The sequence below is a fragment of the Pleurodeles waltl genome, chromosome 2_2 (genome assembly GCF_031143425.1).
Source record: "Pleurodeles waltl isolate 20211129_DDA chromosome 2_2, aPleWal1.hap1.20221129, whole genome shotgun sequence".
Lineage (NCBI taxonomy): Eukaryota > Metazoa > Chordata > Amphibia > Caudata > Salamandridae > Pleurodeles > Pleurodeles waltl.
Genome location: NC_090439.1, coordinates 1,129,429,051 through 1,129,450,467, shown reverse-complemented (window position 1 = coordinate 1,129,450,467; position 21,417 = coordinate 1,129,429,051). Strand labels below are relative to the sequence as shown.

Below are 21,417 nucleotides of genomic sequence, written 5' to 3'. Positions count from 1 at the left end.
TTTGCTTTGCTTTTGCCGCCCTAAGTGCGCCGGGTATGCCCAGACGTGGCTCCCGGGCTCACTGTGCCACTGGATTCAAGCTAGCCTGGCTGATGAGGGGTGAAACCCCGAAACCGGTCCCAGGATGCTTGTTTCCGGTCCAGGGAGAACCTGGCCTGGCAGTTCGGGCTGGACTGTTCCCATGAGGAACAGGGTCAAGACTGATTTGCATATGGCTGGGTTCAAACTGGGGTGGCATGGTGAGCAAAATAATGGATGGATTAAACCCAGATCTGTGACTGGGGGTGAATGTTTGATTGGTTCCGCATTCCGTCCATCCAGTAACGCTATCCCACAGCGTTTGTGTTTTGCTTTGCTTTTGCCGCCCTAAGTGCGCCGGGTATGCCCAGACATGGGTCCCGGGCTCACTGTGCCACTGGATTCAAGCTAGCCTGGCTGATGAGGGGTGAAACCCCGAAACCGGTCCCAGGATGCTTGTTTCCGGTCCAGGGAGAACCTGGCCTGGCAGTTCGGGCTGGACTGTTCCCATGAGGAACAGGGTCAAGACTGATTTGCATATGGCTGGGTTCAAACTGGGGTGGCATGGTGAGCAAAATAATGGATGGATTAAACCCAGATCTGTGACTGGGGGTGAATGTTTGATTGGTTCTGCATTCCGTCCATCCAGTAACGCTATCCCACAGCGTTTGTGTTTTGCTTTGCTTTTGCCGCCCTAAGTGCGCCGGGTATGCCCAGACGTGGGTCCCGGGCTCACTGTGCCACTGGATTCAAGCTAGCCTGGCTGATGAGGGGTGAAACCCCGAAACCGGTCCCAGGATGCTTGTTTCCGGTCCAGGGAGAACCTGGCCTGGCAGTTCGGGCTGGACTGTTCCCATGAGGAACAGGGTCAAGACTGATTTGCATATGGCTGGGTTCAAACTGGGGTGGCATGGTGAGCAAAATAATGGATGGATTAAACCCAGATCTGTGACTGGGGGTGAATGTTTGATTGGTTCCGCATTCCGTCCATCCAGTAACGCTATCCCACAGCGTTTGTGTTTTGCTTTGCTTTTGCCGCCCTAAGTGCGCCGGGTATGCCCAGACGAGGGTCCCGGGCTCACTGTGCCACTGGATTCAAGCTAGCCTGGCTGATGAGGGGTGAAACCCCGAAACCGGTCCCAGGATGCTTGTTTCCGGTCCAGGGAGAACCTGGCCTGGCAGTTCGGGCTGGACTGTTCCCATAAGGAACAGGGTCAAGACTGATTTGCATATGGCTGGGTTCAAACTGGGGTGGCATGGTGAGCAAAATAATGGATGGATTAAACCCAGATCTGTGACTGGGGGTGAATGTTTGATTGGTTCCGCATTCCGTCCATCCAGTAACGCTATCCCACAGCGTTTGTGTTTTGCTTTGCATGCTCTGGGGGTAGCCTGCCTCCTTCTTGCACCAGGAGCTCTGAAGAAATCTCCCGTGGGTCGACGGAATCTTCCCCCTGCAACCGCAGGCAACAAAAGACTGCATCACCGGTCCTCTGGGTCCCCTCTCAGCACGACGAGCGTGGTCCCTGGAACTCAGCAACTCTGTCCAAGTGACTCCCACAGTCCAGTGACTCTTCAGTCCAAGTTTGGTGGAGGTAAGTCTTTGCCTCCCCATGCTAAACTGCATTGCTGGGTACTGCGTGATTTGCAGCTGCTCCGGCTCCTGTGCACTCGTCCAGGATTTCCTTCGTGCACAGCCAAGCCTTGGTCCCGACACTCTAACCTGCAGTGCACAACCTCCTGAGTTGTCCTCCGGCGTCGTGGGACTCCCTTTTGTGTCTTAGGGTGAGCTCTGGTTCACTCCTCTTCCAAGTGCCTGTTCCGGTACTTCTGTGGGTGCTGCCTGCTTCTGTGAGGGCTCCCTGACTTGCTGGGCGCCCCCTCTGTCTCTTCATCCAAGTGGCGACATCCTGGTCCCTCCTGGGCCACAGCAGCATCCAAAAACCCTAAGCACGATCCTTGCAGCTAGCAAGGCTTGTTTGCGGTCTTTCTGCGTGGGAACACCTCTGCAAACTTCTTCACGACGTGGGACATCCATCCTCCAAAGGGGAAGTTTCTAGCCCTCTTCGTTCTTGCAGAATCCACAGCTTCTACCATCCGGTGGCAGCCTCTTTGCACCCTCAGCTGGCATTTCCTGGTCATCTGCCCACTCTCGACTTTGTCGCGACTCTTGGACTTGGTCCCCTTGTTCCACAGGTACTCTCGTCCGGAAATCCACTTTGGTTGCATTGCTGGGGTTGGTCTTCCTTGCAGAATTCCCCTATCACGACTTCTGTGCTCTCTGGGGAATATAGGTGCACTTTACACCTACTTTTCAGGGTCTTGGGGTGGGCTAATTTTCTAACCCTCACTGTTTTCTTACAGCCCCAGCAACCCTCTACAAGCTCACGTAGGTTTGGGATCTATTCGTGGTTCGCATTCCACTTTTGGAGTATATGGTTTGTGTTGCCCCTATACCTATGTGCTCCTATTGCAATCTACTGTAACTTTACATTGCTTGCATTACTTCCTTTTGCTATTACTGCATATTTTTGGTATTGTGTACATATATCTTGTGTATATTTGGCATCCTCATACTGAGGGTACTCACTGAGATACTTTTGGCATATTGTCATAAAAATAAAGTACCTTTATTTTTAGTATATCTGTGTATTGTGTTTTCTTATGATACTGTGCGTATGACACCAGTGGTATAGTAGGAGCTTTGCATGTCTCCTAGTTCAGCCTAAGCTGCTCTGCTATAGCTACCTTCTATCAGCCTAAGCTGCTAGAAACACCTCTTCTACACTAATAAGGGATAACTGGACCTGGTACAGAGTGTAAGTACCCCTTGGTACCCACTACAAACCAGGCCAGCCTCCTACATTGGTTGTGCAGCTGTGGGATAAGTACTTGTAACTACTTACCAGTTTGTCATATTGTACTTTTCATAAGAGAAAAATATACAAAACAAGTTCAGTGTATGTACACCTAACCAAAAAGTTTTGCTTTTCTTCTCTTACACTATCAGCTAAGTGCTGAAAAGTACTCTTAAACTTTCTAAAAGTTTCAAAAAGTTGAAAAGTTTTTTTTCCTGTTCTTTAAAAAGTCCTAAAACCTTTCCTCTCTTTTATCTGTCTCTAAACCTTTTCTATCATGTCTGATGTAGGAATTCCTCTTAATTTGGTCAGCACAGCTTATGACCACCTTAACTTTAAGAGCCTAAGGAGTCTCTGCATTGATAGAGGTTTAGTGGTAGGAAAGAATCCCTCTAGAGACTTATTGTCTAACATGCTTGTTGAAAATGATAAGGCCTTAGCTGGCACTTCAATAGAGAAGTTAGGAGATAGCCCACACTCTGACTCAGCGGAGCCCCCAGTAAGAGTGTTAGAGGGTGCCCTTCTTAACCTGCCCCTTAGCAGACCACCTAGCATAGCTGGTAGTAATGGAAGCTCCCATCACAGTAGGGATATTTTTGTTCCTGCAGGCCAGGTTGCTAGGGTGCCATCTGTTAGGGACAGGTCTCCCTCTGTTCATTCACATCATTCTTCTGTGTCAAGACATTCCCAACCCACCCACCCTGATGACAAGATGTTAGAAAGGGAACTCAGTAAGTTGAGAGTGGAAGAGTCCAGGCTGAAGCTTAAACAGCAACAGCTGGCTCTAGACAGGGAATCCTTAGACTTAGAAAAAGAGAGACAGAGGTTGGGGTTTGGACCCCATGGTGGCAGCAGCAGTATTCCAGATAGCAATCCTGTGAGAGAACATGATTCTAGGAATTTGCATAAGATAGTTCCCCCTTACAAGAAGGGGGATGACATTAACAAGTGGTTTGCTGCACTTGAGAGGGCCTGTATGGTACAGGGGGTCCCTCAAAGGCAGTGGACTGCTATCCTATGGCTATCTTTCAGTGGAAAGGGTAGGGATAGGCTCCTTACTGTGAAGGAAAGTGATGCCAATAATTTTACAGTTTTGAAGAATGCACTCTTGGATGGATTTGGCTTAACCACTGAACAATACAGGATTAAGTTCAGAGAAACCAGAAAAGAGTCCTCACAAGACTGGGTAGACTTTGTTGACTATTCAGTGAAGGCCTTGGAGGGGTGGTTACATGGCAGTAAAGTTTCTGACTATGAAAGCCTGTACAATCTAATCCTGAGAGAGCATATTCTGAATAACTGTGTGTCTGATTTGTTACACCAATATCTAGTGGACTCAGATCTGACCTCTCCCCAAGAATTGGGAAAGAAGGCAGATAAATGGGTCAGAACAAGAGTGAACAGAAACGTTCATACAGGGGGTGACAAGGATGGCAAGAAGAAGGATGGTAAGTCTTCAGACAAGGGTGGGGACAAATCTAAAAATGAGTCTTCTTCAGGCCCACAAAAACACTCTGGTGGGGGTGGTGGGCCCAAATCCTCTTCTAATCAAGTAAAGAAACCATGGTGCTATTTATGTAAAGTAATAGGCCATTGGACAACTGATGCCAGTTGTCCAAAGAAAAGCACCAAGCCTCCCACTACCACAACCCCAACTGCAACCTCTAGTGCCCCTAGTAATAGCAGTGGTGGTGGGAGCAAACCTACTAATAGCCAATCCAAGGGAGTAGCTGGGCTCACTTTTGGTAATTTAGTTGGGGTTGGTCTTGTTAGGGAGACCACAGAGGCTGTGCTAGTCTCTGAAGGTGCCATTGATTTGGCCACCTTGGTTGCTTGTCCCCTTAATATGGATAAGTACAAGCAACTTCCCCTAATCAATGGTGTTGAGGTTCAGGCCTACAGGGACACAGGTGCCAGTGTTACCATGGTAATAGAGAAACTGGCACACCCTGAACAACACCTACTTGGTCACCAGTACCAAGTGACAGACGCTCGTAACAACACTCTTAGTCACCCCATGGCTGTTGTGAATCTCAACTGGGGGGGGGGGTTACTGGTCCAAAGAAAGTTGTGGTTGCCTCAGATTTACCTGTAGACTGTCTACTAGGGAACGATTTAGAGACATCAGCTTGGGCAGAAGTGGAGTTGGAGGATCATGCAGCAATGCTGGGCATTCCTGGGCATATTTTTGCTTTGACAAGGGCTCAGGCCAAAAGGCAAAAAGGACAGGGTGACTTGGATCCTGGAACAATGGACCAAGTGCTCCCTAAAGCTAGGGTTAGTAAGGGTAAATCCCTACCCACTATCCCTCCCTCTACAGATGATTCTACTTCTGAGGAAGAAGAATTTCCCCCCTGTGCAGAACCTTCGCCAGAGGAGCTGGAAGCAGACACTGCTGAGCTTTTGGGTGGAGGGGGGCCTGCCAGGGAGGAGCTGCGTGTGACACAGCAAACCTATCCCACATTAGAGGGTCTAAGACAGCAAGCTGTCAAACAGCAAAATGGGGATGTCAGTGACTCACATCGAGTTTACTGGGAGGACAACCTCTTGTATACAGAGGCAAGGGACCCAAAACCTGGAGCAGCCAGGAGACTGGTCATTCCCCTGCAATACAGAGAGTTCCTCCTAACTCTGGCACACGACATTCCCTTGGCTGGACATTTGGGTCAAATTAAAACATGGGAAAGGCTTGTCCCCCTGTTTCATTGGCCTAGGATGTCAGAGGACACAAACGACTTTTGTAAGTCCTGTGTGACCTGCCAAGCCAGTGGCAAGACTGGTGGCACACCAAAGGCTCCCCTTATTCCACTGCCTGTGGTTGGGGTTCCCTTTGAAAGGGTAGGGGTTGACATAGTTGGCCCCCTTGACCCTCCTACTGCTTCAGGCAATAGGTTTATCTTGGTGGTAGTGGACCATGCCACAAGATATCCTGAAGCAATTCCTCTAAGGACCACTACAGCTCCTGCAGTGGCGAAAGCCCTCCTGGGAATCTTTTCCAGGGTAGGTTTCCCAAAAGAGGTGGTATCAGACAGGGGTAGCAACTTTATGTCTGCATACTTGAAGGCCATATGGAAGGAATGTGGTGTCACATACAAATTCACCACACCTTATCATCCACAAACAAATGGACTGGTAGAGAGGTTTAATAAAACTCTCAAAGGAATGATAATGGGACTCCCTGAAAAACTCAGGAGGAGATGGGATGTCCTGTTACCTTGCCTCCTTTTTGCTTACAGGGAGGTACCTCAGAAAGGAGTGGGCTTCAGCCCCTTTGAACTCCTATTTGGACACCCTGTAAGAGGTCCCCTAACACTTGTGAAGGAGGGTTGGGAAAAACCTTTAAAAGCTCCTAAGCAAGACATAGTGGACTATGTACTCGGCCTAAGATCCAGAATGGCTGAGTACATGAAAAAGGCCAGTAAAAACCTTCAGGCCAGCCAAGAGCTCCAAAAGCAATGGCATGACCAGAAGGCTGTTCTGATTCAGTACCAACCAGGACGGAAAGTGTGGGTATTGGAGCCTTTGGCCCCAAGAGCACTCCAAGACAAATGGAGTGGACCCCACATCATTGTTGAAAAGAAGGGAGAGGTCACCTATTTAGTTGACCTGGGCACTGCCAGGAGTCCCCTTAGGGTGCTCCATGTCAATCGCCTTAAACCCTACTATGACAGGGCTGATCTCACCCTGCTCATGGCAACAGATGAAGGACAGGAAGAAGAGAGTGACCCTCTCCCTGATCTCTTCTCTTCCACAGAACAAGATGCTCTAGTGGAAGGTGTAGTTTTGGCAGACTGTCTTACTGCTGAGCAGAAAGACAACTGCATAAATCTCCTGGGTCAGTTTTCTGAACTCTTTTCTACTGTGCCAGGCACCACTTCTTGGTATGAGCACAATATAGATACTGGAGACAGCATGCCTGTCAAAAGTAAGATCTATAGGCACCCTGACCATGTCAGAGACTGCATAAAACAAGAAGTTCAGAAAATGCTTGAACTGGGAGTGGTTGAACATTCTGAAAGCCCATGGGCCTCTCCTGTGGTGCTTGTACCAAAGCCTCACTCTAAAGATGGGAAGAGAGTGTAGGAGGCTGGACTGGCTTGTAGTGAGTACCAAGGGGTACTTGCACCTTGCACCAGGCCCAGTTATCCCTTATTAGTGTATAGGGTGTCTAGCAGCTTAGGCTGATAGATAATGGTAGCTTAGCAGAGCAGCTTAGGCTGAACTAGGAGACGTGTGAAGCTACTACAGTACCACTTAGTGTCATATGCACAATATCATAAGAAAACACAATACACAGTTATACTAAAAATAAAGGTACTTTATTTTTATGACAATATGCCAAAGTATCTTAGAGTGTACCCTCAGTGAGAGGATAGGAAATATACACAAGATATATATACACAATAGCAAAAATATGCAGTATAGTCTTAGAAAACAGTGGAAACAATGTATAGTTACAATAGGATGCAATGGGGAAACATAGGGATAGGGGCAACACAAACCATATACTCCAAAAGTGGAATGCGAACCACGAATGGACCCCAAACCTATGTGACCTTGTAGAGGGTCACTGGGACTATTAGAAAATAGTGAGAGTTAGAAAAATAACCCTCCCCAAGACCCTGAAAAGTGAGTGCACAGTGCACTAAAGTTCCCCTAAGGACAAAGAAGTCGTGTTAGAGGAATAATGCAGGAAAGACACAAACCAGCAATGCAACAACTGTGGATTTCCAATCTAGGGTACCTGTGGAACAAGGGGACCAAGTCCAAAAGTCACAAGCAAGTCGGAGATGGGCAGATGCCCAGGAAATGCCAGCTGCGGGTGCAAAGAAGCTTCTACTGGACAGAAGAAGCTGAGGTTTCTGCAGGAACGAAAAGAGCTAGAGACTTCCCCTTTGGTGGACGGATCCCTCTCGCCTTGGAGAGTCGTGCAAAAGTGTTTTCCCGCCGAAAGGACGCCAACAAGCCTTGCTAGTCGCAAATCGTGCGTTTGGCGTTTTTGGACGCTGCTGGGAGGGACCAGGAGGTCGCAAATTGGACCTGAAGAGAGAGGGGACGTCGAGCAAGACAAAGAGCCCTCACTGAAGCAGGTAGCACCCGGAGAAGTGCCAGAAACAGGCACTACGAGGATGCGTGAAACGGTGCTCGCCGAAGTTGCACAAAGGAGTCCCACGTCGCCGGAGACCAACTTAGAAAGTCGTGCAATGCAGGTTAGAGTGCCGTGGACCCAGGCTTGGCTGTGCACAAAGGATTTCCGCCGGAAGTGCACAGGGGCCGGAGTAGCTGCAAAGTCGCGGTTCCCAGCAATGCAGCCCAGCGAGGTGAGGCAAGGACTTACCTCCACCAACCTTGGACTGAAGAGTCACTGGACTGTGGGGGTCACTTGGACAGAGTCGCTGGATTCGAGGGACCTCGCTCGTCGTGCTGAGAGGAGACCCAAGGGACCGGTAATGCAGCTTTTTGGTGCCTGCGGTTGCAGGGGGAAGATTCCGTCGACCCACAGGAGATTTCTTCGGAGCTTCTGGTGCAGAGAGGAGGCAGGCTACCCCCACAGCATGCACAAGCAGGAAAACAGTCGAGAAGGCGGTAGGATCAGCGTTACAGAGTTGCAGTAGTCGTCTTTGCTACTATGTTGCAGGTTTGCAGGCTTCCAGCGCGGTCAGCAGTCGATTCCTTATCAGAAGGTGAAGAGAGAGATGCAGAGGAACTCGGATGAGCTCTTGCATTCGTTATCTAAAGTTTCCCCAGAGACAGAGACCCTAAATAGCCAGAAAAGAGGGTTTGGCTACCTAGGAGAGAGGATAGGCTACTAACACCTGAAGGAGCCTATCAGAAGGAGTCTCTGACGTCACCTGGTGGCACTGGCCACTCAGAGCAGTCCAGTGTGCCAGCAGCACCTCTGTTTCCAAGATGGCAGAGGTCTGGAGCACACTGGAGGAGCTCTGGACATCTCCCAGGGGAGGTGCAGGTCAGGGGAGTGGTCACTCCCCTTTCCTTTGTCCAGTTTCGCGCCAGAGCAGGGGCTAAGGGGTCCCTGAACCGGTGTAGACTGGCTTATGCAGAATTGGGCACCTCTGTGCCCAACAAAGCATTTCCAGAGGCTGGGGGAGGCTACTCCTCCCCTGCCTTCACACCATTTTCCAAAGGGAGAGGGTGTCACACCCTCTCTCAGAGGAAGTTCTTTGTTCTGCCATCCTGGGCCAGGCCTGGCTGGAGCCCAGGAGGGCAGATGCCTGTCTGAGGGGTTGGCAGCAGCAGCAGCTGCAGTGAAACCCCAGGAAGGGCAGTTTGGCAGTACCAGGGTCTGTGCTACAGACCACTGGGATCATGGAATTGTACCAACAATGCCAGGATGGCATAGAGGGGGCAATTCCATGATCATAGACATGTTACATGGCCATATTCAGAGTTACCATTGTGAAGCTACATATAGGTAGTGACCTATATGTAGTGCACGCGTGTAATGGTGTCCCCGCACTCACAAAGTTCAGGGAATTGGCTCTGAACAATGTGGGGGCACCTTGGCTAGTGCCAGGGTGCCCTCACACTAAGTAACTTTGCACCTAACCTTTACCAGGTAAAGGTTAGACATATAGGTGACTTATAAGTTACTTAAGTGCAGTGTAAAATGGCTGTGAAATAACGTGGACGTTATTTCACTCAGGCTGCAGTGGCAGGCCTGTGTAAAAATTGTCAGAGCTCCCTATGGGTGGCAAAAGAAATGCTGCAGCCCATAGGGATTTCCTTGAACCCCAATACCCTGGGTATCTCAGTACCATATACTAGGGAATTATAAGGGTGTTCCAGTAAGCCAATGTAAATTGGTAAAAATGGTCACTAGCCTGTTAGTGACAATTTGGAAAGAAATGAGAGAGCATAACCACTGAGGTTCTGGTTAGCAGAGCCTCAGTGAGACAGTTAGGCACCACACAGGGAACACATACATATAGGCCACAAACTTATGAGCACTGGGGTCCTGACTAGCAGGGTCCCAGTGACACATAACAAACATACTGAAAACATAGGGTTTTCACTATGAGCACTGGGCCCTGGCTAGCAGGATCCCAGTGAGACAGTGAAAACACCCTGACATACACTCACAAACAGGCCAAAAGTGGGGGTAACAAGGCTAGAAAGAGGCTACTTTCTCACAGAGAGGAATTAGGTTTTGCGTAGATTACAGAGGCCTCAACCAGGTGACAAAAACTGATGCTCACCCTATACCCAGGGCAGATGAGCTCATAGATACACTGGCATCTGCCAAGTATCTAAGCACCTTTGATTTGATTGCAGGGTATTGGCAGATCAAATTATCAGAGGATGCTAAAGCAAAAACTGCATTTTCGACTATTGGAGGGCACTACCAATTCACAGTAATGCCCTTTGGTTTGAAAGATGCACCTGCACTTTTCAGAGGTTGGTGAATACAGTCCTGCAAGGGTTGGAGGCTTTTAGTGCAGCATATCTAGATGATATAGCTGTCTTAAGCTCCACCTGGGATGATCACCTGGTCCACCTGTGGAAAGTTTTGGATGCCCTGCAAAAGGCAGGCCTCACTATCAAGGCTTCAAAGTGCCAGATAGGGCAGGGGAAAGTGGTTTATCTGGGACACCTGGTAGGTGGAGAACAGATTGCACCACTTCAGGGGAAAATCCAAACTATCATAGATTGGGTTCCCCCTACAACTCAGACCCAGGTGACAGCCTTCTTAGGCCTCACTGGGTATTACAAGAGGTTCATTGCTATGGCTCCATTGCTATGGCTCCACTGCAGACCCACTTAATGACCTCACCTCCAAGAAAATGCCTAAAAAGGGATTATGGACAGCTAGCTGTCAGAAAGCTTTTGAGGAGCTGAAACAGGCCATGTGCACTGCACCTGTCCTAAAAAGCCCATGTTACTCCAAGACATTCATTGTTCAAACTGATGCATCTGAATTAGGGGTAGGGGCAGTCTTATCACAACTCAATTCTGAGGGCCAGGATCAACCTGTTGCTTTTATCAGCAGGAGGTTGACCCCTAGAGAAAAGTGTTGGTCTGCCATAGAGAGGGAGGCCTTTGCTGTGGTCTGGGCACTGAAGAAGTTGAGGCCATACCTGTTTGGCACTCACTTCATTGTTCAGACAGACCACAAACCTCTACTTTGGCTAAAACAAATGAAAGGTGAAAACCCTAAATTGTTGAGGTGGTCCATATTGTAGGAGGCTGGACTGGCTTGTAGTGAGCACCAAGGGGTACTTACACCTTGCACCAGGCCCAGGTATCCCTTATTAGTGTAGAGGGGTGTCTAGCAGCTTAGGCTGATAGAAAAGGTAGCTTAGCAGAGCAGCTTAGGCTGAACTAGGAGACGAGTGAAGCTCCTACAGTACCACTAGTGTCATATGCACAATATCATAAGAAAACACAATACACAGATATACTAAAAATAAAGGTACTTTATTTTTATGACAATATGCCAAAAGTATCTCAGTGAGTACCCTTAGTATGAGGATAGCAAATACACACAAGATATATGTACACAATACCAAAAATATGCAGTATAGTATTAGAAAACAGTTCAAACAATGTATAGTTACAATAGGATGCAATGGGGGCACATAGGGATAGGGGCAACACAAACCATATACTCCAAAAGTGGAATGCGAACCACGAATGGACCCCAAACCTATGTGACCTTGTAGAGGGTCGCTGGGACTGTAAGAAAACAGTGAGGGTTAGAAAAATAGCCCACCCCAAGACCCTGAAAAGTGATTGCAAAGTGCACTAAAGTTCCCCAAAGAGCACAGAAGTCGTGATAGGGGAATTCTGCAGGAAAGACCAAAACCAGCAATGCAACAACAATGGATTTCCAGACGAGGGTACCTGTGGAACAAGGGGACTAAGTCCAAAAGTCACGATCCAGTCGAGAGTGGGCAGATGCCCAGGAAATGCCAGCTGTGGGTGCAAAGAAGCTGCTACTGGACAGTAGAAGCTGAGGATTCTGCAAGAACGACAAGGGCTAGAAACTTCCCCTTTGGAGGATAGATGTCCGACGCCGTGGAGAGTCGTGCAGAAGTGTTTTCCTGTGGAAAGACCGTAAACAAGCCTTGCTAGCTGCAAAGCTCGCGTTTCGGGTTTTTGGATGCTGCTGTGGCCCAGGAGGGACCAGGATGTCGCCAATTGTGTCAGGGGACAGAGGGGGCACCCAGAAAGACAAGGAGCCCTCTCAGAAGCAGGCAGCACCCGCAGAAGTGCCGGAACAGGCACTACGAAGTAGAGTGAAACGGTGCACACCCGAAGTTGCACAAGAGAGTCCCACGCCACCGGAGGACAACTCAGGAGGTTGTGCAATGCAGGTTAGAGTGCCGTGGACCCAGGCTTGGCTGTGCACAAAGGAAATCTTCGTGGAGTGCACAGGAGCCGGAGTAGCTGCAAAACATGCGGTTCCCAGCAATGCAGTCTGGCGTGGGAGGCAAGGACTTACCTCCACCAAACTTGGACTGAAGAGTCACTGGACTGTGGGAGTCACTTGGACAGAGTTGCTGGATTCAAGGGACCTCGCTCGTCGGGCTGAGAGGAGACCCAGAGGACCGGTGATGCAGTTCTTTGGTGCCTGCGGTTGCAGGGGAAAGATTCCGTCGACCCACGGGAGATTTCTTCGGAGCTTCTAGTGCAGAGAGGAGGCAGACTACCCCCACAGCATGCACCACCAGGAAAACAGTCGAGAAAGCGGCTGGATCAGCGTTACAGTGTTGCAGTAGTCGTCGTTGCTACTTTGTTGCAGTTTTGCAGGCTTCCAGCGCGATCAGCAGTCGATTCCTTGGCAGAAGGTGAAGAGAGAGATGCAGAGGAACTCGGATGAGCTCTTGCATTCGTTATCTAAGGAAATCCCCAAAGCAGAGACCCTAAATAGCCAGAAAAGAGGGTTTGGCTACTTAGGAGAGAAGATAGGCTAGCAACACCTGAAGGAGCCTATCAGAAGGAGTCTCTGACGTCACCTGCTGGCCCTGGTCACTCAGAGCAGTCCAGTGTGCCAGCAGCACCTCTGTTTCCAAGATGGCAGAGGTCTGGAGCACACTGGAGGAGCTCTGGGCACCTCCCAGGGGAGGTGCAGGTCAGGGGAGTGGTCACTCCCCTTTCCTTTGTCCAGTTTCGCGCCAGAGCAGGGCTGAGGGGTCCCTGAACCGGTGTAGACTGGCTTATGCAGAAATGGGCACCATCTGTGCCCATGAAAGCATTTCCAGAGGCTGGGGGAGGCTACTCCTCCCCTGCCTTAACACCTTTTCCCAAAGGGAGAGGGTGTAACACCCTCTCTCTGATGAAGTCCTTTGTTCTGCCATCCTGGGCCAAGCCTGGCTGGATCCCAGGAGGGCAGAAACCTGTCTGAGGGGTTGGCAGCAGCAGCAGCTGCAGTGAAACCCCGGGAAAGGCAGTTTGGCAGTACCCGGGTCTGTGCTAGAGACCCGTGGGATCATGGGATTGTGCCAACAATGCCAGGATGGCATAGAGGGGGCAATTCCATGATCATAGACATGTTACATGGCCATATTCGGAGTTACCATTGTGAAGCTACACATAGGTAGTGACCTATATGTAGTGCATGCGTGTAATGGTTTCCCCGCACTCACAAAGTCCGGGGATTTGGCCCTGAACAATGTGGGGGCACCTTGGCTAGTGCCAGGGTGCCCACACACTAAGTAACTTAGCACCCAACCTTTACCAGGTAAAGGTTAGACATATAGGTGACTTATAAGTTACTTAAGTGCAGTGGTAAATGGCTGTGAAATAACGTGGACGTTATTTCACTCAGGCTGCAGTGGCAGGCCTGTGTAAGAATTGTCAGAGCTTCCTATGGGTGGCAAAAGAAATGCTGCAGCCCATAGGGATCTCCTGGAACCCCAATACCATGGGTACCTCAGTACCATATACTAGGGAATTATAAGGGTGTTCCAGTATGCCAATGTAAATTGGTGACATTGGTCACTAGCCTGTTAGTGGCAATTTAGAAAGCAGAGAGAGCATAACCACTGAGGTTCTGATTAGCAGAGCCTCAGTGAGACAGTTAGTCATAACACAGGTAACACATTCAGGCACACTTATGAGCACTGGGGCCCTGGCTGGCAGGGTCCCAGTGACACATACAACTAAAACAACATATATACAGTGAAATATGGGGGTAACATGCCAGGCAAGATGTTACTTTCCTACACATATCTCTACAGGGGATGGACTATACAGTGGAACATAGACCTGGGAGTACCCACTCCAATGCAGATGGACTCTCCAGATATTTCCACTTAGACAATGAAGACTCATCAGGTCATGGCTAGTCTTATTGTCCTTCATTTGGGAGGGGGGGGGAAGAAAAGTACCATCTTGCCTGGCATGTTACCCCCATATTTCACTGTATATATGTTGTTTTAGTGTATGTGTCACTGGGACCCTGCCAGCCAGGGCCCCAGTGCTCATAAGTGTGCCCTGTATGTGTTCCCTGTGTGATGACTAACTGTCTCACTGAGGCTCTGCTAACCAGAACCTCAGTGGTTACGCTCTCTCTGCTTTCTAAATTGCCACTAACAGGCTAGTGACCAATGTCACCAATTCACATTGGCATACTGGAACACCCTTATAATTCCCCAGTATATGGTACTGAGGTACCCAGGGTATTGGGGTTCCAGGAGATCCCTATGGGCTGCAGCATTTCTTTTGCCACCCATAGGGAGCTCTGACAATTCTTACACAGGCCTGCCACTGCAGCCTGAGTGAAATAATGCCCACATTATTTCACAGCCATTTTACACTGCACATAAGTAACTTATAAGTCACCTATATGTCTAACCTTCACCTGGTGAAGGTTGGGTGTTAAGTTACTTAGTGTGTGGGCACCCTGGCACTAGCCAAGGTGCCCCCACATCGTTCAGGGCAAATTCCCCGGACTTTGTGAGTGCGGGGACACCATTACACGCGTGCACTATACATAGGTCACTACCTATGTATAGCGTCACAATGGTAACTCCGAACATGGCCATGTAACATGTCTAAGATCATGGAATTGTCACCCCAATGCCATTCTGGCATTGGGGAGACAATTCCATGATCCCCTGAGTCTCTAGCACAGACCCGGGTACTGCCAAACTGCCTTTCCCGGGGTTTCACTGCAGCTGCTGCTGCTGCTGCCAACCCCTCAGACAGGTTTCTGCCCCCCTGGGGTCCAGCCAGGCCTGGCCCAGGAAGGCAGAACAAAGGACTTCCTCAGATAGAGGGTGTTACACCCTCTCCCTTTGTAAAAAGGTGTCAGGGCTGGGGAGGAGTAGCCTCCCCCAGCCTCTGGAAATGCTTTGATGGGCACAGATGGTGCCCATCTCTGCATAAGCCAGTCCACACCGGTTCAGGGATCCCCCAGCCCTGCTCTGGTGCGAAACTGGACAAAGGAAAGGGGAGTGACCACTCCCCTGACCTGCACCTCCCAGGGAAGGTGCCCAGAGCTCCTCCAGTGTGCTCCAGACCTCTGCCATCTTGGAAACAGAGGTTCTGCTGGCACACTGGACTGCTCTGAGTGGCCAGTACCAGCAGGTGACGTCAGAGACTCCTTCTGATAGGCTCTTACCTGTGTTACTAGCCTATCCTCCTTCCTAGGTAGCCAAACCTTCTTTTCTGGCTATTTAGGGTCTCTGCTTTGGGGATTCTTTAGATACCGAATGCAAGAGCTCATCAGAGTTCCTCTGCATCTCTCTCTTCACCTTCTGCCAAAGGATCGACCGCTGACTGCTCAGGACGCCTGCAAAACCGCAACAAAGTAGCTAAGACGACTACTGCAACCTTGTATCGCTGATCCTGCCGCTTTCTCGCCTGTTTCCTGGTGGTGCATGCTCTGGGGGTAGCCTGCCTCCTTCTTGCACCAGGAGCTGTGAAGAAATCTCCCGTGGGTCGACGGAATTTTCCCCCTGCAACCGCAGGCAACAAAAGACTGCATCACCGGTCCTCTGGGTCCCCTCTCTGCACGACGAGCATGGTCCCTGGAACTCAGCAACTCTGTCCAAGTGACTCCCACAGTCCAGTGACTCTTCAGTCCAAGTTTGGTGGAGGTAAGTCCTTGCCTCCCCACGCTAGACTGCATTGCTGGGTACTGTGTGATTTGCAGCTGCTCCGGCTCCTGTGCACTCTTCCAGGATTTCCTTCGTGCACAGCCAAGCCTGGGTCCCCGACCCTCTAACCTGCAGTGCACAACCTCCTGAGTTGTCCTCCGGCGTCGTGGGACTCCTTTTTGTGTCTTCGGGTGAGCTCCGGTTCACTCCTCTTCCAAGTGCCTGTTCCGGTACTTCTGTGGGAGCTGCCTGCTTCTGTGAGGGCTCCCTGACTTGCTGGGCGCCCCCTCTGTCTCCTCATCCAAGTGGCGACATCCTGGTCCCTCCTGGGCCACAGCAGCATCCAAAAACCCTAACCGCGACCCTTGCAGCTAGCAAGACTTGTTTGCGATATTTCTGCGTGGGAACACCTCTGCAAGCTTCTTCACGACGTGGGACGTCCATCCTCCAAAGGGGAAGTTTCTAGCCCTCTTCGTTCTTGCAGAATCCACAGCTTCTACCATCCGGTGGCAGCTTCTTTGCACCCTCAGCTGGCATTTCCTGGGCATCTGCCCACTCTCGACTTTGTTGCGACTCTTGGACTTGGTCCCCTTGTTCCACAGGTACTCTCGTCCGGAAATCCACTTTGGTTGCATTGCTGGTGTTGGTCTTCCTTGCAAAATTCCCCTATCACGACTTCTGTGCTCTCTGGGGGTTATAGGTGCACTTTACACCTACTTTTCAGGGTCTTGGGGTGGGCTATTTTTCTAACCCTCACTGTTTTCTTACAGTCCCAGCGACCCTCTACAAGCTCACATAGGTTTGGGGTCCATTCGTGGTTCGCATTCCACTTTTGGAGTATATGGTTTGTGTTGCCCCTATACCTATGTGCTCCTATTGCAATCTACTGTAACTTTACATTGCTTGCATTACTTCCTTTTGCTATTACTGCATATTTTTGGTATTGTGTACATATATCTTGTGTATATTTGGCATCCTCATACTGAGGGTACTCACTGAGATACTTTTGGCATATTGTCATAAAAATAAAGTACCTTTATTTTTAGTAACTCTGAGTATTGTGTTTTCTTATGATACTGTGCATATGACATAAGTGGTATAGTAGGAGCTTTGCATGTCTCCTAGTTCAGCCTAAGCTGCTCTGCTATAGCTACCTTCTATCAGCCTAAGCTGCTAGAAACACCTCTTTTACACTAATAAGGGATAACTGGACCTGGTACAGAGTGTAAGTACCCCTTGGTACCCACTACAAGCCAGGCCAGCCTCCTATATACACCCCAAATAAATACTCAAACTATTAAAGGTATAATTATTTTATATTGAAAAAATATGCAAAAATCTGAAAAAGTTTAATGGGAAGGTTGGCGCTGCATCTCGGCAATTAATTTTTCAATGTTTGGTTTTATTTAGTAAAGCTGAATCCTCAGGTCAGATTCTACATTTCCCAAGTGAGTTCTGTTTTTATTTTTTAGGTACATAAGAGCTGAGAAAGCTTTTTCACATAAATATGTGGTGGGGAAAGGAAGTAAAACAATAAGGGCCTCTCATCTCTCCCTAGCTTCTCTGTCATATGTAATTAATTTGCTTTATAGCACCTCTCATGCCAGTGTAGGGTGTCTGTGCACTTTACAGGAGACTACGAGGTGTAGGACTCACGTCATCCACACTGGTGGCAGTTTCTAAGAGTGCAGGTCTGGAGAAGCAAAAACTCAGGATTCAGAACATAACACAGTGGTTAGCATTGATTTTAATAATAAGAATGTATTTCTATGCAAGCAAACCTTATTTAGCAGCATAAGAAAAATGAAGAAAGACTGGGAGAAAAAAAATAACTTTCTAATTTGTTCCCTGCAGTTTCCATGCAGTGCACTGATGGCAGTTCATAGCTCACTGTGCCAGATTACGATTGTAATTTATGAACTGCGCAGTAACAAAAGAATCTCTGTGACAAAAGCAGTAACCCACTGTGCTACGCCCATAAAATACTGTTTTTTGTGTTTAAAGGGATGTACATTACACACCGAACATAAGATAGCTTGGGAATTCTGGTTCTAGCCCTTGGGGGCACCCATTGGCAGAGCTCTCAAGTTTCCCCATTCTATGCAGGAATAGTTTGTCCACCCTTTTTTTGCAATGTATTCTGGGATTCGTGGTCCTTGTGATATCTGGGGTAAACAGAACTACAAGGACCATACTTAAAGATTAAATCCTGAACTGGATAAGCTATTGAGATGCATGATCCTAGGACTGGCCATTTAGCTTCTGGAACCTCTGGAATAAATGCTCGTGAAGCCAACTTCTGGGAGCTAGCTCTATAGCTGCCATGTGCCCCCCCCCCCCCCCCCACCCCCCGTGGTGTGTGACCCTCCAGCAAGGTTTATGCCACCAGCTCGAGTAATTTCAGATTTCTCGTCATAGTTTCGGGTTATTTTATTGTTGGCGGCCCAAAAACGTCAACTGGGCCAACATGCGAACTTTTATAATAGCCACTTTGTAAATCCTCGTTCCCGCCTCCTTTCCAAGAACCCACCTCGACTGGCAGGTGCAGGTCCACAGAGCTGTCGAGGGAGTCCGAGTCGTGGGCCTGACTTCAGCCAGAGCTGGTTCTCCAGCCAGCAGCAGTTGAATGCTGGGATGTCGAACTTGCCTATTACAATATATAAGACTAGGGCTGCACACCCTAGGCATGGTATGGCCAGGACTGGCCGATGGGCACCGCCAGATCAGAAGACAACAAAGTACATGTTGTCTCCGTATCATGAGAACACACGTTCCTTTCATTGGCGATCCTAACGCATTCTGGGACTTGTAGACATTCTTGGCCAGAGCCAATTTGATAAAAAAAAATACTAGATGACAATTGTGCGTGCGTGAAGTGTGGCATCCGCGGCGACCGCCATGAGAAGGAACCAGCAGGGCTTTAATTTTGAATGAAAAAAGTGGTGGCTCTCTAAAAGGGGCGTGGGCTGTGTAATTAAGGGCGTGGCCTAGAGTAAATTTCTGTGATTCCGAATGTGTTCCAGCCAAACGGTATCTTGGTTTGTCTCTGAGCTTTCTGTTCGTTCATCCACCTATATAAAACAAAACTGACATACACCTAAAACCAGCTAGGACTGTTGGCTTTGCCAATGGTTGTTAGCTGCTTAGAGTAAACGAGTAACACAAGAACGCCTGTACTGTTCTGAATAAGCAAGCATGTCAGAAGGCATTATGGGACATGTAGTTTCGCTCCCTTCCACAGGAGGTGGGCGGGACCGCAAGGCCCATCCTGGGAGCGCTGCTAGCTCTTCCATTGGGTCATTAACGCGCCACGAAGCGGGCTTCTCGGAGACAGGTGTACTGAGGGCAGAGGAGCTCGGAGGCTGTTCCCTGGCATGGTTCGTAGAGGTTTTAAAACTTTTTACACAGAAGGAACACATGAAACTGAGCCTAGGAGAAGCCTTTTACCAGACATGAGTGTTACACAGGGACCACTGCAGCGTTGGTCACCAAGCCATGGTTGTAGTTGTCAGGGAGATTGTGACTGGTTGTATTTTTTCACAACTAATTGTGTTAATTTTATTTTCTCTTTTAGAGCATTCTACTCTTCGTTGTTTTTTTCTTCTGTATCTTTTTAATAGTTCAAGACGCGCTGCCTTTAAGTAAGATTGCCCCTTAGCTCCAGGTTACGGGAGACCGTGTTTCCAGTCCGGGTCTTGTTTCTGTTAAATCATTACCAGGTGTGTTGGGTGGACGTTTTCGATGGAAGGAAGTGTAGACTACAACTCCCAGAATGCAAGGTTTGTCAAGTAAAAGTCCGGAGAGAAGTGGGAGAGCTACCTTATAACAGGACAGGCATGCATGCCACCTCTCCCGGTTTAGATTGGAGGCTGCAGACATTTAGCCCAAAATAAAAAACATTATTTCAACCTCTCTCGCTTGGAAAATCACTCTGAGTAGATTTGGATTTATTTTATTGTCGAGTTTATATGTTTTAAAAGATTTTCTCCTTATTCCCAAATATTTGGCAGGTGTCCACCCGGTTCTTGGTGCAAGTTGCCTAAAAAAGCTGGGTCGAAATGAAGAAAAGGGTAAAACATAATTATAAACAGAATATTGCTGTACAGAGGTTGTTTGCTGTCCTCTAAAGATGCATCAGGACGGGCCCGTCGGGCTGGGGCCTGGTAGGTTTCGGAGTATGTTTGAGGAGTTGCCTCTTTACCTGTAGGTGGCCACTCGTGGCTCGGGAGACACATGCCAGGTTTCACGGCTGCCCACGTGAGATCCATTTACGTTCAATCAGACTGTGTAGGAATCTTCTAGATAAGCGAAGGGTCTCCTGAAACTCTGCCTCGGGCCCCACCCTTGTGGATTAAAATAGGGCATTCCCCTGTGCGGCTACGAGCTATTCTAAGCAGCTTCTCACTGAAAAACCCACCTGCACGGAGGTTGGTGAGATCACCCCTTGTTGGATTTACACCCCGTTTCCAATCCTGGGCTTTCGTTCCACGATATATTGTGATGGGACTGCAACTCCCAGAAATGCACTAATGGTATCCTGCAGGTAGGGAAGAATGTGGCAGCTCCACTTAGATAACGTGGGGAAGTTTACGTAGTCAATTACAGTGTACATTTTATGTGTCCCTGTGTTAAATCTACCCCACCAGTCTCTGAGCGTCTTCAGCGTTGTAAATATTCGTCAGATTTCCCAGCATTGGCGGCGTGATTGGCTAAAACTCCGGGGCAAGTCAGCAATGTCTACAGAGAATGATATCACAATAATTGACGTCACTGAAGCCTGATCTGATTGATGGCGCTGCCTTGGCCGCTTCTAAGGCAGGGTTTGCCAGAGGCTTGGTCAGTAAGACGGGGGGTGGGGTGGGCTTCATCTTTGCCAACAGTCACGCTGGCATATAATGATAAAATACATTATGTAACAAGCAGGGTGCATGGGAGGGGTCTAAGGGGCAGTTGAAAGGGGGTGAAATGCAGATTAGTAGGAGTATTAAGAGAAAAACATATTTTGTGTTAAAAAAAAAAAAAAGTATTTTTGAGGTCTTCCACTGCAGTGTGTGTGCACGTTTTCGTCTGTGTGTATGTAAACATTCAGGGGGAAATCCGTCTGACAATACCCAACTGAAAGCACTTGTAAAACTATCATTTTATCAGAAAATGAATTTATTAGGGGGGGGGGGGGGGGGTGTAAGTCCCAAACGCCTCCCAATGCCAACGGTCTCACGGGCATTGACGAGGATTGAGCTGCTACCTCTGGCAAACCCTACATGCCATCCTGAACTCCCCCTTTTAAGGCACGAATGAGGATGGAAAGGTTGCTTGGGGTGCGTCTCACTCAGGGCCACAGATCCATCTAGGTACTTTCTGTAATGGACCTCAGCGCTCCCTTGTCAGCTGTGAGTGGCTCATCCAGTCATCCTCCTAGGTTAGAGTGCAGGGTGCCCATGCCAATCACGCTGAATGTGGGAGGCCCTCTGGAACTG

At 48.9% G+C, this 21,417-nt stretch overlaps 1 protein-coding gene across 1 annotated transcript in view; it reads left to right on the top strand.

Moving 5' to 3' along the window:
* The first annotated feature begins 19,241 nt into the window (after positions 1–19,241).
* The window catches only part of LOC138282938 (forkhead box protein H1-like), a 39,374-nt gene continuing 37,198 nt past the window's right edge, over positions 19,242–21,417 (top strand). Inside the window, exon 1 of the mRNA XM_069221002.1 lies at positions 19,242–19,317. The gene's annotated coding sequence lies outside the window, so the exon portion shown is untranslated. The remainder of the gene's footprint in view (positions 19,318–21,417) is intronic.